The sequence below is a fragment of the Lissotriton vulgaris genome, chromosome 6 (assembly GCF_964263255.1).
Source record: "Lissotriton vulgaris chromosome 6, aLisVul1.2, whole genome shotgun sequence".
NCBI lineage: Eukaryota > Metazoa > Chordata > Amphibia > Caudata > Salamandridae > Lissotriton > Lissotriton vulgaris.
Window position 1 is genome coordinate 1,023,539,768 of NC_141694.1, and position 24,136 is coordinate 1,023,563,903.

Consider the following 24,136-nt stretch of genomic DNA (forward strand, 5'->3'; position numbering starts at 1 on the left):
GATGGTCTCTCCAGGTACTTCCACTTAGAACATGAAGACTTATCTGGTCAAGGTTAAGTTTAATGTCCCTGCGTTTGGGGGGGGGGGTTATTTAGGAGAGTAGGGTCTGCTATCCTATGGTCACCCCAAATTTCTGCTTTTTGCTTCACTGGTTTTCGACCTACTGAGGCTGTGGGCCTGCTAATCAGACCCCCAGCCTGCTGTTCTCTCTCTAAATTCACATACATGTACTATAGGTACATACCACAATTGGAACTGGACTCCTTGTCAGCCCCTGTACCATGCACTATAGGTGCTCAGGGCATAGGTGCCAACAAGGCCTACCAGGGGCTGCAGAACAATCCTGGAGGCAGAGTGCTTGGTTTTATGTGAGATGGTGCTCTAGCATGAGCTGAGCCTGTCTGCAGCTGTCGGGACCAATTCCCTAAGCTGTTCCGGGATAATGCCATACCATATACTATTAAGTGCATTATAATCCTCGCGGTTATATGTTAATTTTGGTTTGGCTTTATCAAAACATGTCGTGTAAGGTGGTGTCATACGATTTGGAATACTATCCCCTCAACAGTTCTGTCGACGGGGATAGCATTCCACCCCTCTAGAGGGAGAAGACATGTTACTTTACTAAAACGCGGTTGATTTTAAAAGAGCCTCAGCATCACAAAATGGACGCTTCTGCCACAGACACGAGTCTGACCTCCTGCTGCTAACCGAAACTCAGCCGAGGAGGCCTGGACAAAGGGTTTCCTGTCACGGGGAGGTGTCACACCACCCCAGACAGGAGATAGTGGATTGTAGCAGGGAGGTTTGAAAGAAACCAGACGTTGCCTGGGGAGCACAAGGCTTCCCCTTGCATAATCCGGTCAAACCGGTTCTGGTGCATCCCAGCCCCAGCCCCAGCACGACCCTGGACAAAGGGAAAGGGGTGTATCCACCCCCCTCCTGGGTCCCACCCATAGGAGGGACCGAGCAGGTAATCCAACCCACTAGATTGGTATAAGAGTGGGAGCAATGCCCAAGCATTCAGATAATCCTGACTGAAACTTATGAAACGAAACTCTGGGCCCTTCGACATCCTACTCGGCGTAGAAGACTGAAGAATCTCCCTTGTGGTCAAGGAGTGACCACCCTGTGCACCTGTGCAAACAGGTACAATCCAGCACCTTGACGTTTGCTTTGTTGCAGTTCCCGCCGGAACTCGAGCGACAGAGATCGACAAGACCAAGCGTGCCTGCCTTCTAACAGCCCGATCCACAGTCCCTGCAGAGCTGAGACCCGTGGAGGCGACCGGAAGCGTGGGGCCCGCCATCTTGGCAAGACCACGAGATGCTGACCGTGCAGCCCACTTGTGACCCTCGAAGCTGTACATCGGGGTTTGAGAAGCCCCAGCCCTGAGCCACTCTTGCACCGAAGCTCACCCCTCTACACTCGCTGAGTGCTGCGTGGGGCCCTTCTGCATCTTTTGGCTCAACGCGTTGGCCCGGTCACTTGCCCGTTGGCTTGTGGCCCCTGTGCCGACGAACCTTGAAATTCGACTTGTGATTCTGGTTGCTCCAGACTTGCACTCGCTTCTCTGAAAAGGAGCACCCGCTCTGACCCTCCTGGTCCGAGTGAGAAGCAATCTTCCAGTCCTGCGTGGATTGCTCTTGCCAAGTGTTGTTTGCTCCAATCCTGAAACCGACACCGCCGACGGCGAGAGCCTTCGTGGGACAGCTCGTGATCCACTCCTGGACGTCGCAGATGCCCTAGAGTCCACGTGGCAGCGGAGAGAAGCTCCTCGACAACCACCTGATTGCGCCCGACATTGCCTGGTTCCACCCTGGTCACTGCTGAGTGACCCAGACTCTGTCCCCTCTACTTACAACTTCGATCCACCCTTGGATCACACCGGACACTTCTCCTTCACGACGCCTGCAGCATCTTCAGCTTCAAGCACCATCAACCTGCGTGACGAAACCCGACACAACTTCGCACCTATGCACCCGCTTCCTGTGGGTGAGGTAACTCAGCAACGCTGGTGTTCCCACACTGGTACACACCTCTAGTGTATGTGTCTTAAGTTTCATCCTTCTAGGTTAAGCGGAAGTCTCCTTAAACAGTAACTTTATAACTTTTATGCACCATTGACTTTGCATTGGTGCATGCGTGCGCTTTAAGCACTGCACCCGAGTCCCGCAGGCTTTTCCCAACTTCAGCATTGCTAGTCCCGACCAGTCCCAGCGATTCCCCAGGCCCTAGGCCTGACCACTGTTCGATTGGTATCTCTTATACCACTTTCTTAATATATGGTTTGAGTGGCCACCCGCCCTCATCCATAATTGTGCAACTTTCATATGTTATACTGTGCTTTTGTTTAAACGCTTGTGCTTGTTTACTCATAAAGAGTACTGAGGATTATTCTAAGAAATAAATACATATATTTTTATAATATATACTTGTGTGGTGTCCTTTCATTTGATATTACAGGATTGTGATTGGTAAAACAGCTCGCTTAACACGACCTCTTGAGTTAAGCCTTTAAGGCTGCTTAGTCCATGCTACCCCTAGGATAGCTTGTCTAATAAGGTTGACTTACAACCAGACACCATAAGGGTTGTTTGGACTGATACAAGTGCCCCCAGAATTGGAGACATCATATATCAGGCCAACTTCTCACAGTTGTTTTCAACTACCTAGCACAAAAATGCTGCATACCAAGCAAGACAGACCAAGATTCTGTATCCCCAAATTAATTAGTTCTCCTCATTTACCAATCACTCGTTTAAATAACTTCGAACAATTGTAATTCATAGGGGAAAGAACAGCAGAATGGACTCAGCCGGTGGAAACTATTTGGCGATTCCTTCAAAGATACTAGCTGAATGCATTAAAAGAACCATTATTGTGGTGAATAGAACAGGAATAAGCAAGTGGCGTATGGTATGGTGACTAACATATATTCGTTTGTGAGGACCAATTAGCACTTGACTGTTAGTTCTTAAAGCGGCTGCTAATTGAGGCTTACCTAAATACCATCTGATAACATGCTATGACTATTATACTGATAGAAGGGTAAAGTTAGCAACAAAACGGAGACAACGTTCGGGTTTTGTAAAGAAAGTCCAATACGTCAGGTTTTTCAAAGAAGTACCAAATGTTTCCCTAAATACTACAAGCTGCTGGATGTGATGTACTGTTTGGGCTGAAATAAACCTGACATACAGGCTCTGACGTGCTTTATGACTGAGGACGGAAACCAAAGCCATTAACAAGCTACTACGAGGCATTGAAGTCTTCTGGCTCATCATCATTGGAGGAGGAGTATTTGAGAAAAGAACTGGACCAACAGGCAACCTAACCTTAAAACGCACACTCCAGGCAAAGGCAAGGTGGTGGCCATATTTGAACAGACTATTTCCTTTGAAACATACTGATACGCTGCAGTAAACGGTGAATGTATCAAGTCGATTGTACAATTAACAAAAATACGAAAATGAAATCCTAATACCCCAAAAGATATTGTAAATACGATAATTTCATAATCAACAGTACATTTGTTGAGCTGTAATTGCACCTACATATCAAGTTGAAATGGTTGTTGCCTTTAACCTGCATATTGCGCGCTCACTGATATCTACAAAAAAATATACTTGTGATTGAATCATGCTAAAAAGAATATGTTATTATAAAACGTTCATGCCATTACATTAGTATTTTCATTTCGAATCCTTTTCCTGGAAATGTTTCTTGATATTCGATGGATATACGTGTTTTGGGCTTCTTTTGGTAGGATATATACTTGGTTTGGGCTTCTCTCCGAGGGGAGTGGCGCTTGTATTTGGATTTTCTGATCCATTTGGGAAATATTGTCTAGCACCTATCAAAATAGATATTTACAATTCCCTTAGAGCATAGCTCACATATCCCTTTGTCATATACCTGAAGAGTCTAGCTTGTAAGGTTAATCGGATTCCCCTGGATATATTGCGATGTGGCTACAGAACCGAGGACCGATCCCCGGCCTCGCGTACTGACCGCCTCCAGTGCAGACTCCATGGCCCCTCGCTTGCAGCTGGAGAAGGCCGCCTGGCGCTGGGCGGAAACAGTTTGGCCCGAGGAGGTTTCCCAGGAGCATATAGAAACAGCATACAGGGTGCGGCTGGAGCCCTGTGTGCGTGGGCTCTGCAGGTGTGTGTCCTTTTAATTCTGCTATCATTTAAACAGTGTTGATGAACAGAGTTCGTCTTTCATCATTTTTATACTAATACTTCACTTGCCACATCAATTTTTCTCTATTGTTGTTATTTCCCCTCCAAATTTGGGACATGCTTTAAATTCAATGTGGGCAGTTGCCTGCATTTGTCTCCTCCATCCCTGGGCATTACCGAGCAGCAAAATGGCGGCCGCAACTCCGAAAATTTCGGATTTGGGGGCGTGTTTTGGGCGTTCTGAGTGACGGATGACGTCACAGTCGAAAGAACGCAAAAAAACACGCCCCCGAATCCGAAAGAGACGGGGCTTTAAAGGAGTGAAGACCCTCTCCTCCAATGGCTGGCCTCCGTTTAGGAAGCCAGCCAATGGAGGAGAGAGGCGGGTTCAAGCCCCCATACTCCAAAACATTAAATCTCCTCCTGGAGACTGCGCAAGCGCAGCCTTCGGTCCTCGACCTAAAAATGCCTGAGGAGGTTGGGGAAGCTCTTCCCCACCACCCAGGCAAACAAGCATTTGCAATGCAATAGGTCTCGCATTTACGCAAGTTTGAGCTATTGACATTGCAAATGACAATGCCTTTTATTTGTTTTTAAAACTTAAATAAAAGGCAGTCATTTACAATGCCAATAGCTTAAACTCGCGTAAATGCGAGACCTATTGCATTGCAAATGCTTGTTAGAACAAACATTGGCATAGCCAATAGATCTCGCTTTTGGGACCTTATAAGTATTTAGTTATGCAGCACAATATCCTTGGTGCAACAACATCAACTGTTGCATGGCTAAACACTTATAAGGTCCCAAAGGCGAGACCAATGCTTGTTTAAAGGTTCTTATGAGATAAGATTATAGATCTTTCCTGAATTCGACCTAATTCAGTTATTTTCTTCCGAGTGGCTAACATTTGTTCTAAGTCCCAGCGCCTTAAGGGATCTTCCTCTACTGGCCTTTCATGGTGAAAATTGTGAGGCATTCGAAGACCTCTGGTTTCTCATGTGCTATACTGGCAGACTGCTTCTCACCTCTGAAAAGCAATTGCGCTTTTGCTCACACTGCTCCTGCAATAATTATTTGTGCCTGATTGTTGTAACTGTCTCGTAGCGCTTCACTACTGAGCTGCGCTTTCATTCATACTCGATTGTGCATTGCTGCCTTAACTGCGTGATTAATTTGTGCCTGATTGTGCCAGTGACGCTTCCCTTTGCATAGCGATTATTGGGGTCACTGTAAAGTCCTGTTTGGCTTTTGGCTCGCTGCCATTTTGTTGTTGTTGATTCTGCCTCCCAGCCCGGCCTTCCACCCCGCTCCCGCCTCCCAGCTGCCCCTCCCTCCCACAGATAGGTTAGGCTCTACCCTCCAGAGCTAGCGCTGTGACCGCCCTGAGCTCCTCAGAAGCGGCCGCTCCTCTTCGCTGCTCCCTGCCCTGATACTGGTATCGTGACGCTATACTGGCAGACTGCTTCTCACCTCTGAAAAACAAATGCGCTTTTGCTCACACTGCTCCTGCACTAATTATCTGTGCCTGATTGTTGTAACTGTATCGTAGCGCTTCACTACTGAGCTGCGCTTTCATTCATACTCGATTGTGCATTGCTGCCTTACCTGCGTGATTAATTTGTGCCTGATTGTGCCGGTGACGCTTCCCTTTGCATAGCGATTATTGGGGTCACTGTAAAGTCCTGTTTGGCTTTTGGCTCGCTGCCATTTTGTTGTTGTTGATTCTGCCTACCAGCCCGGCCCTCCACCCCGCTCCCGCCTCCCAGCTGCCCCTCCCTCCCACAGATAGGTTAGGCTCTACCCTCCAGAGCTAGCGCTGTGACCGCCCTGAGCTCCTCAGAAGCGGCCGCTCCTCACGCTGCTCCCTGCCCTGATACTGGTATCGTAGCGCTATACTGGCAGACTGCTTCTCACCTCTGAAAAACAAATGCGCTTTTGCTCACACTGCTCCTGCAATAATTATCTGTGCCTGATTGTTGTAACTGTATCGTAGCGCTTCACTACTGAGCTGCGCTTTCATTCATACTCGATTGTGCATTACTGCCTTACCTGCGTGATTAATTTGTGCCTGATTGTGCCGGTGACGCTTCCCTTTGCATAGCGATTATTGGGGTCACTGTAAAGTCCTGTTTGGCTTTTGGCTCACTGCTATTTTGTTGTTGTTGATTCTGCCTCCCAGCCCGGCCCTCCACCCCGCTCCCGCCTCCCAGCTGCCCCTCCCTCACCCCACCCCCCTCCACTATCCACTTATGACAGATGCCCTTGCGCGCAGCGTTCACGCGCAGCGGAAGCGCCCCATGCGCGCCGAAGGTGTGCCAAAGGTAAGCCCGTCTACGCCCGTCCGCGCCTGGACCGCGCCCAGCGCCAGACCCCCTGGCCCCCGCAAACTCCTCTCCACCCGCATCACGTACGACTCCGCTACCCTCTCTGCACTCAACTCTGGCCGTCTCCCCGAATGCTACCAAGCTGCCCCAGGAGACACCCATGGACCATTCACCTGCCACTCCTGCAAGTTCGACTGCATCAGGACCCACACTAAATCCACATACTCCAAACAGAGCTCCGACACTAACCACCTAAAGTGCATCCTACTCAACACCCGCTCGGTCCACAGAATCGCCATTGAACTCTGGAACCTGCTCGACACCACATCGCCGGACGTCGCCTTTCTTCCGGAAACCTGGATGAACGCCTCATCAGCGCCCGACATCGCCATAGCCATCCCGGACGGCTACAAGATCATCCGAAAGGACTGCATCAACCAAACAGGAGGAGGAATCGTCATCGTTCATAAGAACACCATCCGCATCACATCCAGTTCCGATGATAACCTCACAACCGCCGAACACCTTCACTTCCAGATTCACACCGACCCCAAGACCACACTCAGAGGCACCCTCATCTATAGACCACCCGGACCCCGCACACAATTCAGCGAAGACCTCACTGACTTCATCACCCCTCACGCCCTCCCCTCCGAGGACTACATCCTATTGGGAGACCTCAACTTCCACCTGGAAAAGAACAACAACAGCAACACCACCACCCTTTTGGACAACCTCGCCAATCTCGGACTCAAACAACTTGTTGACACCCCCACCCACTATGCCGAACACACGCTCGACCCAATCTTCACTTCCAGCAAGCACATCTCCTTCAATCACACCACAGCTCTCCATTGGACGGACCACAGCTGCGTTCACTTCAACTACAAAAAGACTACGACCCACAACCACCCACAACCAATTCCCCGGAGAAACTGGAATAAAATTACCACCGACCAGCTATTCACATCACTTCACCAAAACCCTCCTGCAAAATAAACGGACCCAAACCAAGCAGCCACCAACCTCACACAATGGATCACCCACAGCGCTAACGAATTAGCACCCTTGAAAAACCATCAAGTCAAGCAAGGCAGCAAAAAAGCCCCCTGGTTTAATGATGACCTTAAGAAATCCAAGAAGATCTGTCGCACCCTCGAGAAAGCCTGGCGAAAAAACCCAACCACTGACAACCTGACCACCTTCAAGAACGCCACCCGCAAACACCACCAACTGATCCGATCCACCAAGAAATCAGCATTGAAGGATCGGCTCGACAACAACGCCCACAACAGCAAGGAACTTTTCAACATCGTCAGAGAGTTTACCAACCCCACCGCCGGCACCAACGACATCACTCCATCCCAAGACCTCTGCGACTCTCTAGCCTCGTTCTTCCACAACAAAATCGCAGACATACACAACAGCTTTGGAGACCAGTCCACCCCACCTACCGCCAAACAAACAACCCCCTCCAACAACCTTTACGCCTGGAACCCAATCACCACTGAAGACACCATCCGCCTGATGAACACCATTCACTCAGGATCGCCAACCGACCCTTGTCCCCACCACATTTTCAACAAAGCAGACTCCATTATCGCACCCCATCTCTGAGACGTCATCAACTGCTCCCTCAACTCCGCCACCTTCCCGGAAAGCTGGAAACACGCCGAACTCAGCGCCCTCTTGAAGAAACCTACAGCAGACCCCACAGAACTTAAGAACTACCGCCCCATTTCGCTCCTCCCATTCCCTGCCAAAGTCATTGAGAAAGCCGTCAACAGTCAACTCGCCGCCTTCCTCGAATCCAACAAATCCCTCGACCCTTCACAGTCCGGCTTCCGAGCCAAACACAGTACCGAGACCGCCCTCATCGCAGCAACAGACGGCATTCGAACACTACTGGACAATGGAGAAACAGCTGCCCTCATCCTACTTGACCTCTCTGCTGCCTTCGACACAGTCTGTCATAACACCCTATACAACGCCTCAGTAACGTCGGAATACAAGGAAAAGCATTGGACTGCATAATCTCGTTCCTCGCCGGAAGATCCCAGAGAGTCCGCCTTCCCCCTTATAGATCAGAAGCCACCGATGTCATCTGCGGCGTACCCCAAGGATCTTCACTCAGCCCCACCCTCTTTAACGTATACATGAGTCCCCTCGCATCCATTGCGCGCCAACACAACCTCAACATTATCTCCTACGCTGACGACACCCAGCTAATCCTATCCCTCACTAAAGACCCAAGCACCGCCAAAACCAACCTACACGAAGGGATGAAAGAAGTAGCCGAGTGGATGAAGAACAGCCGTTTAAAACTAAACTCGGACAAAACGGAAGTCCTCATCTTGGGATCATCCCCCTCCGCCTGGGACGACTCATGGTGACCACCGGCCCTGGGAACCGCACCAAGACCAACGGACCACTCACGCAACCTGGGCTTCATCCTGGACTCCTCCCTCTCGATGACCAGACAAGTCAACGCCGTCTCATCATCTTGCTTCAACATCCTACGTATGCTCAATAAAATCTTCCGCTGGATCCCCACCGAAACAAGAAAGACGGTCACCCATGCACTGGTCACCAGCCGACTTGACTACGGAAACACCCTTTACGCCGGAACCACAGCCAAACTACAGAAAAAACTACAACGCATTCAAAACGCCTCAGCCAGACTCATCCTAGACATCCCCCGCCAAGCTCACATTTACGATCACCTGAAAGACCTCCACTGGCTCCCCGTCGACAAGAGAATCACGTTCCGTCTCCTCACCCACGCACACAAAGCTCTCTACGACCTTGGACCCGAATACCTCAACACGCGCCTGTCCTTCTACACCCCCACCCGCCAACTTCGATCGTCCAATCAGGCCCTCGCCACAATTCCACGCATCCAGAGATCCACCATGGGAGGAAGATCCTTCTCCTACTTAGCAGCCAAGACCTGGAATTCCCTCCCCACCCACCTCCGCCTCACACAGAACCACCTCTCCTTCAGAAAACAACTTAAAACTTGGATATTTGATAAATAAAGCTCTCCCCCTCCCTCAAACGCCTTGAGACCCTCTGAGTGAGTAGTGCGCTGTACAAATTTAAACTTGACTTGACCAGATGTAGCAGGTATTAGGGGCATTTTTGTAGACTGCCATGCACAATGCATAGTACCTTGAACTAATAGAGGATGCTTGTGGAGGTACTGACCTGGGAGATTGTCCTAAGATTTCTGACTCTGGGTTGGATTCTTTGTGCCTTCTGGTTTGCAATTTAGGCAGATCTTCAAAGGCTATGTTGCCGTAATGAACCTTCGAGAGTACTAATGTTCATGTCAAGTTGCTGATATGGATGGTCTGTAGAAGTGGGTGAAGTTACCTTAACATGGACAGTTGAAGGTCAATTGTTTTCACAACAGATTTTCTGAGGGTAAACGCACAAGTCGGAGTCAAAGAGGATTCCAAGTTCCTTTGCTTTCATTGACATTGTTTGAGATAGTCCCAGCTCAGCAGTTCATTAAATTTAAAAATATTGTCCTCTTTCAAGAAGGGGTCTGTTTGACCCTTGACATTGATGTATGGTCACAAACCTTTAAAATTGTGTTGCTCCTTTATGAGGCAACCGCATTTACTGCCATGGGGATTCTAAACCTATTGTGATTTTAGTGTAGTGATGGCACCGGAGCCCTTTTAAGCCGTTGGTGTGCCCTCTCAAACGTGGGTCCTGCTGTGTCGGAGAAGCAGCCGGCCCCCTGTCCTGAGTTTTTGTGGGCTGGCGGAATATTTAATATCCGCTTGCACGTCTGCCAAGATGGATTCACGTTTCTGTGCCCAATAAATTTGTCCCAGGATGGAATCCAGTGTAAACTTGGCTTAATAGAACAAATTCCCTATGCTAGCCAGCCTTGTTTGGCATGTCCACACTTTGTCTCTAGCATTTTAAGCTTTCCATTGCAGGGGGCAGCTAACCCTGTTTTACCTCTTTGCTTTTGTATTTGGGAACTATGTACCTACACCCACACAGTGCGACATTAAGGAAATGGCGACCTTCCATAGAGATGGGTGTTCACCACAGATGGCAGGCACAAGGTGAAGAACCGGTTAAACCCACTTACTGGGTCTCGGTGGTGGGGGAACCGCCCAAGTCTTCCATACCCTCCTTATTTAGAAATAGGAGACATAGGAGCTTTCGTCTGCAGGAGGAACCAAGATTTATTCAAATAGCCCGGGCTAAGGAACAGAGTCCCAAGCTCGTTAGAAACAAGACAGAGGAGGCTGCTGCTTTACTCCGCAGCGTACAAGCCTTTAATACATTTTCATCCCACTCTTTTGGCTGTTAGTCCATTGTTCAATCAGAGCAGTGATTGCAGTCGATGACCAGATCAAGGAGATGTTTGTAGTTGGTGACCTGGTCAAGGCTTGGTGTTCAAATCATTGTTTAATCAGCTTGATCAAAGCTCGGCAGTCAAGCCATTGTTCAATCACCCTTATCAAGGCCCAGCATTCAAACCATTGTCCAATCATCCTGATCAAGGCCCAGCAGTCAGAACATTGTCCAGATAACCTGATCACGGTGTCAAGGATGTTTACCAGGCAGGGAGCAGGAGATGGAAAACAACCCAGTTACACAGGGTGTGGGGGTCTCATGGATTTCTGTTGAACTGCAAAGAACAGGGGGGGCTTGAGTGTGCAACAGTTTTTGGGCAGAAAAGTAGGCTGCAGGAAGGGTTTTGTCGTGGCAGTTAGAATTTTCTCAGGCATCAGCAGAAACGACCAGGAGGGTCGTGTGGAAGTGTTTGACACGAAATGGCAATGAGAAAACAATGGAGTCCCGGCACAAAATGGACGCCGACTAGAAAAACACTTTTCCTCAGACCCTCCTTTTGCCGTTGAGTGGCAAATACTCTAAGAAATGTCGATATTCAGAAGACCATTTGTTTCTTGTTGGAGCATCATCTTCATATTGGTGTCGTGAATGTTAGAGGATGGAGGCTTGTGTACAGAGCACTGGCAGGCACTGAAAGCACAAACAGCAGGAGACCAGGGCAGCTACTCCCAAGGCAAGGAAGATGAGGACCCTCCACCCCCACTGGGAAAGGAGGCCCCAGATCCAGCCTGTGAGGGACCAGTTGTCTTCATCCAGATGAATTTCGCAAGAAAGGCGATTCAGACGTTGGATGGCATCGTACACTGTAGGTGCGTTGTCTGGAATGTACAGACAGCAGCTGGAGCTGATCAATTTACACACACCACCACGATCAGCAAGGATGACATCAAGGACCATGCGGTTTTGGAGCATTATAAGGCGGTCCGCCTGTAGCTCTGCAGTGATGTTGGAGAGGGCACCAGCTGTTACTGTGATGGTGGCCTCAAGGACCCTGGTCAGTTCTCGTACAGCCCGACTGTTAGACCTGTCTGGCCTTTTGCGTAGCCCCACCTATTAATTATTTATTTTGCCCCTCATACCTTTTTAATCTTTTTGTGTCCACTAGATTTTTATGGAATTGTCCCGGGGGATAGATGCCCTTTTGCCCTCATAGTTTTTCACCTCAGGCCTAGGTGCCTTTTCCTGACAAGAATTCACCCAGAGATACAAAATGGTGGTTTTCAACTGCCCCAACTGTCACACCTGAGATCGGACCCATAGGATAGAATAGGGCATTCCAGAACCTTCTGGTCCCTTCTGGGCCTCTGAGGGTCAGCCTATATATAGGCGGAATGCTGGGCAGCCATTTTAGAAGGGTACCAGGTAGTGGGCATCTGAGAGGAGCTGGCTGGAGCACGGACAGTAGTGAATAGGGAAGGAAGATCTGGTCAGGGTTGATGGTCCACTGAGGTCTACTGCCCATACATAGAATCTACCTCCCTTGCTGCTGATTTGGCCCAGTTGGAAGAAACTTCCTCGTGGCAGACTGCTTAGTTACAAGCCAAGAGAGAACTGGAATTTGGAGAGCGTCAAAGGAGCCCTGCCTGGCTGGTCATCAGGAGAAGGAGTGAGGTGTCACCCTCTACTGTTCCCTACCACGTCTGGTTTGTGAGGGAGATCGGAGAAGAATAAGTCTTCGCCTCACTTACCCGTGTTTCCGGGTTCTGCGGAGACCAGTGGGTTAGTCCAACGTTGTGCCGGTGAGCAGATAGTCCTGTTGGCCCAGTTCCCCAAGAGGACTCGAGCAGAGGAAATTTGGCCAGCAGCTGAGGAGTTTGGCGAGGTGAGCGCCGCCTGAGGGAAGTGTTCCTCTGGCCGCGCATGTCAGGAAGCGGGTGAAACCTCCTTGCGGAAGAGGGCGGCGTCGCACTTCAGTGGACTGGCTGCCGCGCATACTCCGTGAGGCAAGGGCTGGGGAGTAGTGTCTCCTCGTCAGCGCAGCACCGGAAGGGAGCAGAGGCTCGACTGCGTCCAGCGGAAGCCACCCAAGGGCTGAGGACCGCCGATCAGCTCAAAGGTTTGATCCCCCGCAGCTGAGTTCACGGTTCGCCAGCGGAAGCGGAAGGGAAGGCTCATCGCTCTGGAAGGTGGTCAACAGTCTGTGCCTGCCACAAAGGGGGGAAAAGGTCGGTGGAAGTACGGTAGACCACCCGGTGGCCGTGAGAGGACCTGGACAGTTGCCACACTCATCACACGTAAGCTGGGGAAGTGGGGGCTCGGGAGGGACGCCACTACAACAAGGTGGCCGCCGAGATCGCTGAACCTCCCTGGTGAAAAGAGAAAGACTACCAGAGGGTTGTGGAGGAACCGAGACACTCCTTCTTAGAGGCAGGGGTCTGGCCCAGATAAGTCGGTCCTGGGAAGTTCCCATCAGAAGCCAGGGTACCGAGTGTTAATAGATCCGGGACAGAGCCCTGATTGTGATTAGTCATCCTTTGATTCCTCTAGCAGCCCCTGGAGCCCACTCAGTCAGTAAACCTGTCTGAACCCTACCTAACAAGGAGGGTGTGTGTGTGTAAAGAGTGAGATCGGGCCCAATCTTCTACTGGGTATTATAAGTGGGAGGAGGTCGAAGAAACCTACAGGGTGTTATTCCTAAAACGTTAGCATTGATTGTAATTGCTAGGAACAGTGTTAAGGAGTGGGAACTTACCACTCATTAGAATGCCAATGCGCTACTGAAGGAACTATGTAAATTGGTCTCTTTTAACCCTCCCCATCTCTCATTAACTGTGTAGCTCTGTTAGTAAATGTGAAGGAAGCCGAATTGAACTCTGATGGAATTGACAAAAGAAATGTGAAATGAAATTGTAAGTGTTACCTGATAAGCAAAGTGAGAAGGAAATAAGGAGAAATATTGGTGTAAAAAGAAAAGAGATATAGAGAAAAACCAAACTATTTTTATAAATCAATCCATGCTGCTGGGTGGTATGCAATCTTTACATATGTGCCTCTGATAGTTGACTGTCTTACCCTAGGCCAGGCTACCCTAGGTGACCTGACAATTACGGGTCCAACATATTGGTGTCTAGCGGTGGGATGAAAACTGTGGTTGCGACTACTCTGCAGTAACTAAGTGTAATCCACTAACCTACACTCTATTCTTTTTGTGTGTTTGACCTTGAATTGCCTTTAGCAAAATGGAATTTGCACTGGTAGAACTGGACACTTATTCTGTGTCCCAGCTAAAGGACTTCTGCCAACAAATGGGGGTGTTCTTTAAGCGTGGTGCCAAGAAGGGGGAACTTCAGACCAGTTTGAGGGCTTGGGTGGAAGCACACAGAGAAGGGAAGGAGGAGGATGAGGGGACAGACCGGGACACGGTCATAGAGGTAGAGGGATTATTCCATCCTGAGGTGGAAAACCTACTCCCAGGACCAATGACCTACTCTAGGAGGGGCAGTAGTGTCTCCGGAGGAAGCTTGACCGAAGCGGAACTCACTGACAGGAGGGAAATGAGGCAACTGAAATGGGAGTTGGCCAGGCTAGAACAGGAGAGGGAAGAGCGGAGGATGGCTCATGAATTCAAATTAAAAGAGTTAGAACTCCAGGCCCTGCAACGGGGACCCTCTCCTACTCCGAATGGTGGCAGCGAATCTAGAGAACCAACCAGGGAGTCCAGACCCTACTTGCCTAAGGACATAGTTGCCAGCTATAGTCAGGGGGGTGATATAGCCAAATGGCTGGCTGCCTATGAGGTCTCCTTAAGAGCCCATAGGATCCAGGAGAAGCACTGGGGGGGTGGGTTGTATAAGTATATGCCTCCTACTGGTCGAGACACCTTGTTAGCCTTAGAACCGGAGGAGCAGATCAACTACCCCACCATGAAGCTAGCATTGATCAGGAAGTTTGGGCTAACCCCAGAAAAGTATCGCCAAAAGTTCAGGGGGAGCCACAAGTTAAGCACCCAGAACTGGGTGGACTTCCTGGATTATGCGAGGAAGGCATTGGAGGGCTGGGTACAGGGCAGTGAGGTGAAGGATTATGAGGGGTTGTATGATCTTTTTTTGAAAGAGCATCTACTCGAGAAATGTTTTCCCGAGCTGCGCCAGCACCTGGTGGACAGCAATCTGACCAACCCCCGGAAGCTTGCAGAGGAGGCGGACATCTGGGCAAGTACCCGGGTGTCCTCAAAGGGGACTGGAGGGGATTCCCAAAAGGCCGGACAGGGCGCCCCTCAGAAGAAGGAGGGGGGAGATAAAAAGCAGGAGTTCTCTAAAGGTCCCCAAAACAGTTTCCAGGGAAAGGGAACAGGTTTCACCCCTAAGGCTAACCCCACCCAGAAACCCTCATCCTGGCCAAAGCCAGCAGCCAAGGGTTGTCCACTGCTTCGAGTGTGGTGGTGTTGGACATTATAAGGGAGATGTCAGATGCCCAAAGAGACCACCCCCTCCCACCGGAGGAAAAACCCCGGGAGTAGCTAGTGTAGCGCTCGGGGAGGAGTTGCCCTTAGATAAGGGGGGTGAGTGGGCGGGTGTCACCTTAGTGTCCCTGGGGAACGGGAGATGGTTCCTAAGATCCAGGTGCCCCCAAATACTACTAAGTATGGGCAATGGATCACCATCAACGGCCAGAGAGAGGAGGCTCTGAGAGATACAGGAGCCAGTATGACTATGGTGAGAAGTCAACTGGTGTCTCCAGAGCAGGTGATTCCCAATGTACTCCACCCCGCCGCGATGGCTGACGGCAGAATGGGCCACTACCCCGTGGCTGAGGTTCCCTTCGAGTGGGAAGGGGTTGCAGGTTCACTTCGAGTTGCCGTAAGCCCTGCCGTGCCAGTTGATTGTCTGCTGGGGAATGACATGGAGCACAATGCTTAGAGAGAGGTGGAATACTGGACGCATTCAGCGATGCTGGGTACACCTGATTGGGCCTGTGTAAGCACAAGGTCTGCGACTGCCCAGAGAGGGAGTTCGCCTGGGTTGGAGCCTGGAACAATGGCCCAACCCGCTGCCAAAAAGGGACAGAACCGAAGACAGGAGAAGCCTGCTTCGGCTTCCACACCCCATGTGACAGATCGGCCACCTGCGGTGGTGGACCAGGAGTCCGTGGAGGGGGAAGTAGTTTCTATGGAGGACCTGCCCATCCCTGCTGAGTGGCATGTGGAGGGAGGGCCTACCAGAGAAGAATTCTGTAAGGGCCAGAAGGAGTGCCCTACCCTTGAGGGACTGAGGCGACAGGCTGAAGTCCAGGCAGCAGGGGACGTTGCGGGACACTACCACATTTACTGGGAGGATGGACTCCTCTACAGTGAACCCAAGGTACCCGTACCTGGTTCATCAAGGGCCTTGGTAGTCCCGCTACGGTACCGAGCCTTTCTGCTGGAATTGGCTCACGAAATACCCTTGGCAGGACACTTAGGTCAGGACAAGACCTTTGCTCGGCTTGTCCCCCACTTTTACTGGCCTCAGATGAAAGTGGCTTCTAACACCTACTGTCGGACATGTGTATCCTGCCAAGCCAGTGGGAAAACAGGGGTGAAGCTGAAAGCTCCCCTGGAACCACTTACTGTCGTTAGCACCCCCTTTGAAAGGGTGGGCATCGACATTGTAGGGCCATTGGATCCACCAACAACAGCTGGTCACAGGTTTATCCTGGTTCTGGTGGATCATGCCACACGGTACCCAGAGGCAATTCCTCTGAGGACCGTCACTGCACCTGTGGTGGCTAGGGCCCTAATGGGGATCTTTACCCGTGTGGGTTTCCCCAAAGAAGTTGTGTCCGACAGGGGGACCAACTTTATGTCAGCATACATGCGGGCAATGTGGAAGGAGTGTGGAGTGACCTACCGGTTCACCACTCCCTATCACCCCCAGTCAAATGGACTGGTAGAAAGGTTCAACAAGACCTTGAAGGTCATGATCAGAAGTCTGCCTGAAAGCCTGCGGAGGAAATGGGACGTCCTCCTACCCTGTTTGCTATTCTCCTACAGGGAAGTGCCACAGAAGGGGGTGGGCTTCAGCCCCGTCGAGCTTCTGTATGGGCACCCTGTACGCGGTCCTCTCAGCCTGGTGAAGGATGGATGGGAAAAGTCTCCCAGGAAACCCCCCCAGGATGTGGTGAGCTACATGCTGGCCTTCAGGAGCCAAATGGCGAAGATGTGGAAGCAAGCTTCTGACAACTTGGAGGCCAGCCAGGCAGTAATGAAGGAGTGGTATGACCACAATGCTCACCCGGTGGAGTTGGAGCCTGGCCAGAAAGTGTGGGTGATGGAGCCTGGAGAGCTTAGTTCCCTCCAGGATCGCTGGACAGGCCCCTTTGAGGTGTTAGAAAAGAAGGGTAAGGCCACATACCTGGTGGACCTTAAGACCCCTCGACAGCCCCTACGGGTGCTACCTGCTAACCGACTCAAACCCCACCATGAGAGGCCTGAGGTCATCTTAATGATGGTGACTGATGGGGGAGAGGAAGCGGAAAGCGAACCTCTCCCAGACTTGTTCTCATCTCAAGAAAAGGATGGGTCAGTGGAGGGAGTGATTCTCTCCCCATCCCTAACTTCTGAACAGCGGGAGGACTGCCGCCAGATACTGGAGCAGTATTCTACGTTGTTCTCCCTTGTCCCGGGAAGGACTCACCTGTGTACCCATGACGTGGACACAGGGGACAGCCCACCAGTGAAGTCAAAGACCTACCGGCTGTCCGACAAGGTGAAGGCTAGCATCCATGGAGAGGTTACCAAGATGCTGGAGCTAGGAGTTATAGAACCTTCCAGCAGCCCCTGGTCTAGCCCGGTGGTTCTAGTGCCAAAAGCCGCTCCACCAGGCACCACTCCAGAACTGAGGTTCTGTGTGGATTACCGGGGACTGAACTCAGTTACAAAAACTGATGCTCATCCGATCCCTAGGATGAATTAATTGACCGGCTAGGGGCTGCCCAATATCTAAGTACCTTTGACCTCACTTCGGGGTACTGGCAGATCTCCCTGACAGATGGAGCAAAGGAAAGGTCAGCCTTCTCCACGCCTGAGGTACACTTCCAATTTTGTGTGATGCCCTTTGGGCTCAAGAATGCCCCTGCCACTTTTCAGCGGCTGGTGAATCAGGTCCTCTACGGAATGGAGGGTTTCTCCGCTGCTTATCTGGATGACATTGCTGTCTTCAGTAGCAGTTGGGAGGACCATTTGCAACATTTGCAAGCAGTTCTCCAGGCCCTGAAGCAAGCTGGATTGACAATTAAGGCCAGCAAATGTCAGATTGGGCAGGGATCGGTTGTGTACCTTGGACACTTGGTGGGTAGGGGAACAGTGCAGCCCCTCCAGGCAAAGATTGAGGCAATCATGGCCTGGGAACCCCCCAAGACCCAGACTGAGGTCCGAGCTTTCCTGGGCCTCACAGGTTACTACTGTCGCTTTGTGAAGGGGTATGGCTAGGCTGTCCTGTTTTCAGTTTCTATTTTTGGTAAATTCTGGTGGGGTTTTTTCAGTGTTTTCAATATCTTAAAAAACGGTTGTTATCAGTGGTTACACATTTTCACGCCACTAAAAAAAACTGAAAAAGTGTTTTTCCGGTGTTTATGGAACGTTTTGCTTTTATCATTGCTTGCTTTCTGCACTGAAAAAACATGGTATATAGACAGTGTACGTATAGCGTATATGAGGTCCAAAGAGATTTTTGCAAATTAATCTTATTGTAGTACACCATAGAATACTTCTTCAGTGAGTCTTTGATCATGTGCGCTCGTGCTTTCCTTCCCATGTAAACTTCTGTGAAAAGGCCCTCTCAGCATTCATAGCTCCTTGGGCTGAGAACCGTCAGCTAAGGGACACAGTTGGGATGACTCTTTCTTTGATGCCACATAAAGCACAAATTTATAAATATTTGCGTTTTAGTTCCTGGGCATAAGAAAACAGTGCACCAGAATTGACTAAAAAGTCAATAGCATCCCTCATTAACTCTGAAGATTATAAAGATGCTTTCAGCATACCATCTAACAAGTGGCAAGGATCTCCTACAGGGAATCACTTCAGCTTGGTTATCAATTTGGACAGGTCATCACATACATTTTTTATATACGTAGCTGAATCACTACAAATACAAACAATATCACTCCAATCTTTGTTGAACTTGGAAAGAACCTTTTTTGCAGAGCATAACATGTGACACTGAGTTCCATGTTTTCCAAAAGTCTGGTGTCACGTCTTCACCACTATCCCAGATGCTTGGTGATATATATACTTGTCACTATACCTTGCATTTAATGTTTAAAGCCTGAGGTGTTGGCAATTCACTTACTATCAATACTGTCCCACTAGAAACTATGGTTTGATGTATTAAGGGGTTTTACCCATTCTCTGTGAGTAAATGTGATGACACATATTAGGAAAGATTTTTATGAAACTAGCCGTTTTACCTATCAGTGAAAGAATCAAATGCAGCCAAAATATCAAATGTGAGTTTGATATGTCCTGATTCTCTACAGTTTATAAAATAATTAAACTAAACCTAAAACGTGAAACTAAACCCTGCATCTTTAGACCAAAGGCCATAAAACTGAAAAGAGTAAAAGGAAGAAGAAACAATATTTTAGTGGCATCCCTAAAGAACAAAACTCAAGCAGAATAATGTTATCCAGTCTTTCTTACTACTAGCTTGTATAACAAGGTTACATTTTATTGACCCCTTCAGTAAGAACAAAATGACTCACTTTCTTTTTCCTTTCTTTGAATGGCATTTAGTTTGTGGTTGTGCAGGTGTTTTTTCAGTGTTTATATGTTTTCACCGGTGAGGGCTATTTTTCTTTCAGTGGGGTTTTATCAGTTATTATAGGTTTAAACCTAAAACCCCACAGCCTAGGTATGGCACTATTGTAGCGCCCCTCACAGAGCTTACCTCAAAGAAGCAACCTCGACGGGTAGTTTGGACAGAGGCTTGTCAGCAAGCCTTTGAAAAGTTGAAGCAGGCAATGTGTGCAGCACCGGTCCTGAGGGCCCCAGACTTCTCCAAGGAGTTCATTGTCCAGATGGATGCATCAGAACATGGCATTGGGGCAGTGTTATTGCAACTAAATGAAGAGGGCCTGGATCAGCCTGTAGTTTTCCTATCCAGGAGACTGCTTCCCCGGGAACGGAAGTGGAGTGCAATTGAGAGGGAAGCTTTTGCGGTGGTGTGGGCTCTGAAGTTGTGGCCATACCTGTTTGGCTCGCACTTCCTGGTTCAGACTGACCACCGACCCCTTCATTGGCTGATGCAAATGAAGGGGGAAAATCCCAAGTTGTTGAGATGGTCCATCTCCCTACAGGGAATGGACTTCCGGGTGGAACATCAGCCTGGAGTGGACCACACCAATGCAGACGGTCTCTCTAGGTATTTCCGCCTTAGTGATGAGGACTCCCAAGGGGTTGGGTAGCTCTCCCCACTTTCAGCTGGGGGGGACGCGTGTTAGACCTGTCTGGCCTTTTGCGTAGCCCCACCTATTAATTCTTTATTTTGTCCCCTTTTTGCCCCTCATACCTTTTTAATCTTTTTGTGTCCACTAGATTTTTATGGAATTGGCCCGGGGGATAGATGCTCTTTTGCCCTCATAGTTTTTCACCTCAGGCCTTGGTGCCTTTTCCTGACAAGAATTCACCCAGAGATACAAAATGGTGGTTTTCAACTGCCACAACTGTCACACCTGAGATCTGACCCATAGGATACAATAGGGCATTCCAGAACCTTTTGGTCCCTTCTGGACCTATGAGGGTCAGCCTATATATAGGCGGAATGCTGGGCAGCCATTTTAGAAGGGTACCAGGTAGTGGGCATCTGAGAGGAGCTGGCTGGAGCACGGACAGTAGTGAATAGGGAAGGAAGATCTGGTCAGGGTTGATGGTCCACTGAGGTCTACTGCCCATACATAGAATCTACCTCCCTTGCTGCTGATTTGGCCCAGTTGGAAGAAACTTCCTCGTGGCAGACTGCTTAGTTACAAGCCAAGAGAGAACTGGAATTTGGAGAGCGTCAAAGGAGCCCTGCCTGGCTGGTCGTCAGGAGAAGGAGTGAGGTGTCACTCTCTACAGTTCCCTACCACGTCTGGTTTGTGAGGGAGATCGGAGAAGAATAAGTCTTCGCCTCACTTACCCGTGTTTCCGGGTTCTGCGGAGACCAGTGGGTTAGTCCAACGTTGTGCCGGTGAGCAGATAGTCCTGTTGGCCCAGTTCCCCTAGAGGACTCGAGCCGAGGAAATTTGGCCGGCCGCTGAGGAGTTTGGCGAGGTGAGCGCCGCCTGAGGGAAGTGTTCCTCTGGCTGCGCATGTCAGGAAGCGGGTGAAACCTCCTTGCGGAAGAGGGCGGCGTCGCACTTCAGTGGACTGGCTGCCGCGCATACTCCGTGAGGCAAGGGCTGGGGAGCAGTGTTTCGTCGTCAGCGCGGCACCGGAAGGGAGCAGAGGCTCGACTGCGTCCAGCGGAAGCCACCCAAGGGCTGAGGACCGCCGATCAGCTCAAAGGTTTGATCCCCCGCAGCTGAGTTCACGGATCGCCAGCGGAAGCGGAAGGGAAGGCTCATCGCTCTGGGAGCTGGTCAACAGTCTGTGCCTGCCACAAAGGGGGGAAAAGGTCGGTGGAAGTACGGTAGACCACCCGGTGGCCGTGAGAGGACCTGGACAGTTGCCACACTCATCACACGTAAGCTGGGGAAGTGGGGGCTCGGGAGGGACGCCACTACAACAAGGTGGCCGCCGAGATCGCTGAACCTCCCTGGTGAAAAGAGAAAGACTACCAGAGGGTTGTGGAGGAACCAAGACACTCCTTCTTAGAGGCAGGGGTCTGGCCCAGATAAGTCGGTCCTGGGAAGTTCCCATCAGAAGCCAGGGTACCGAGTGTTAATAGATCCGGGACAGAGCCCTGATTGTGATTAGTCATCCTTTGATTCCTCTAGCAGCCCCTGGAGCCCACTCAGTCAGTAAACCTGTCTGAACCCCACCTAACAAGGAGGGTGTGTGTGTGTAAAGAGTGAGATCGGGCCCAATCTTCTACTGGGTATTATAAGTGGGAGGAGGTCGAAGAAACCTACAGGGTGTTATTCCTAAAACGTTAGCATTGATTGTAATTGCTAGGAACAGTGTTAAGGAGTGGGAACTTACCACTCATTAGAATGCCAATGCGCTACTGAAGAAACTATGTAAATTGGTCTCTTTCCAACCCTTCCCATCTCTCATTAACTGTCTAGCTCTGTTAGTAAATGTGAAGGAAGCCGAATTGAACTCTGATGGAATTGACAAAAGAAATGTGAAATTAAATTGTAAGTGTTACCTGATAAGCAAAGTGAGAAGGAAATAAGGAGAAATATTGGTGTAAAAAGAAAAGAGATATAGAGAAAAACCAAACTATTTTTATAAATCAATCCATATTTTTCCAAAACATTGGTGTAGTGTCATTTTTGAGTGGAACTGCATTGAGTTACTGCTGGGTGGTATGCAATCTTTACATATGTGCCTCTGATAGTTGACTGTTTGCCATGGGTCCCCAGAATGGAAGGAAACCTTTAAAGAAATCCCCGGCTTCCTGGCCTGCTGTATCCTTGGCTGATATGACGCCCCTACGTGAGCGGCGCAGAGCGCCCTTCATCAACAGGTGGTAACCTCCATGGGTAGAATATGTTGGTGGAAGGAGGAAGGCCAAATAGCAGGTACCAGACCAGTTACGGGGAAGCCAAGTGTAGACGGCTGTGCCGCAGATGAAATAAGTGTTAGGTGATGCCACCAGCTTCGGAGGAGATGTAGAGTTTAAAGTTTTAGTGATACCACAAGGACTAGTACCAACTTTCTTAGTTCCTAGGCCATGGATACAGACACGGCCCTGCACATTTATGACATTCAGAGTTATTCGTTCATCAGGCAGTATCCTTCTGGTGCGGAATCTAGAAAATGTTTGTTGAGTGGTTGAGTTGAATACTACCATCTCACTGAGTTCGTCTGGTGGTAGTAGCAATGTGGATGAGCTGGTCGGGCAAAAAGGAGCATTGGCATTGCCAAATCTGTTCCGCCAGAAGTCATCCCGAAATGTCCCAAGGACAGAATTGGCAGTACTATTGACAGTGTAGGCCTCCTGCATCAACATCCACCATGCAAGACAAGACCCAGAGATGGAAAAGGGGTAAGGAAAGAATGGGACAGGGTGTATCATGGAACGCGGCATCAGTCCACAAACCCAACAGTTGGAAGTATTCATGATCAGCTGATGATGATGCAACATTTGGACGAGGGTGTTATTGAAAAATTCTGCACGGCGGGGTAATTTGAGGGCTGGTAGCGTGAAATACTGGTGTTCTGCAGGAGTCGGGGTAGGAGTTGATGGGGTAACAGGATGGTAGATCAGTAACAGCCAACCGATGATAGACAGGATGAGGGAGACAAAGAGTGTCACCATGGTGGCCATGAAGCATTTGCTATGTAGGAGACTGACATATTGTTTCTGGACTCGGTTGTATTGGACGGCTGCCATTGTGTTAAGCCAGGGACCTCTAGTGGCTGTCTGTGATTGGTGGTTGCTTCACTGGGCGCAGGTGCCAAGATCCCTATGGCGTACCTTATTCTGACTCACCAGCACCGTTCTCAGCCGGGATATCACAGCCCTACAGGCACTTGGCGAAGTCAAGGGCAAGCCTTCCCTCGGGAGCGCAAGTTATATCGGGCGGAAGTAGGAACAGTATGGTCGGGGAACAATTGTCCTTGATGTTGATCAAAGTTAAGGGAGTGTTCCACCCTTCCCTTCAGTACACTGTCACTCTCTGCTTCTGTAGACGTAGAATGTAATCTGGCATCACTGAATGGGACAAACGTCTGGACTATTTCTGTCTCGGAGTCTCCTTGTCCTTCCTTCACCCACTGATCACAGGGGAGGGGCAGAGGCACGCGCCGGCAGTGTGATGAGTGTGTCCAATTCTTCCTACCTTCAACTTTCACGGCAGTGCAGGTGGACAGTAACACCTGATGGGGCTCAGTCCAGCGGGGCTCGAGGCTCTTGGAAAGTTGAAAGTTGTGAATCTGAACCCAATCGCCAGGTTGAATAACGTGTCCTGGACCCTTGCTTTTATCAGGTACGGCCTCATGCACCTGGTAATAAAGAGTACGGAAGGTGTTAGTTAAACTGTACAAATAATCAGTCAACACATGGTATTCAACATCAGACAGTTTCTTAGGACGCGGGACACCCCAAACATTGGCAAGCCTCCCGAACACAATCTCATGGGGGGATAATCCTATCCTGGTGTGGGCCGTTGTTC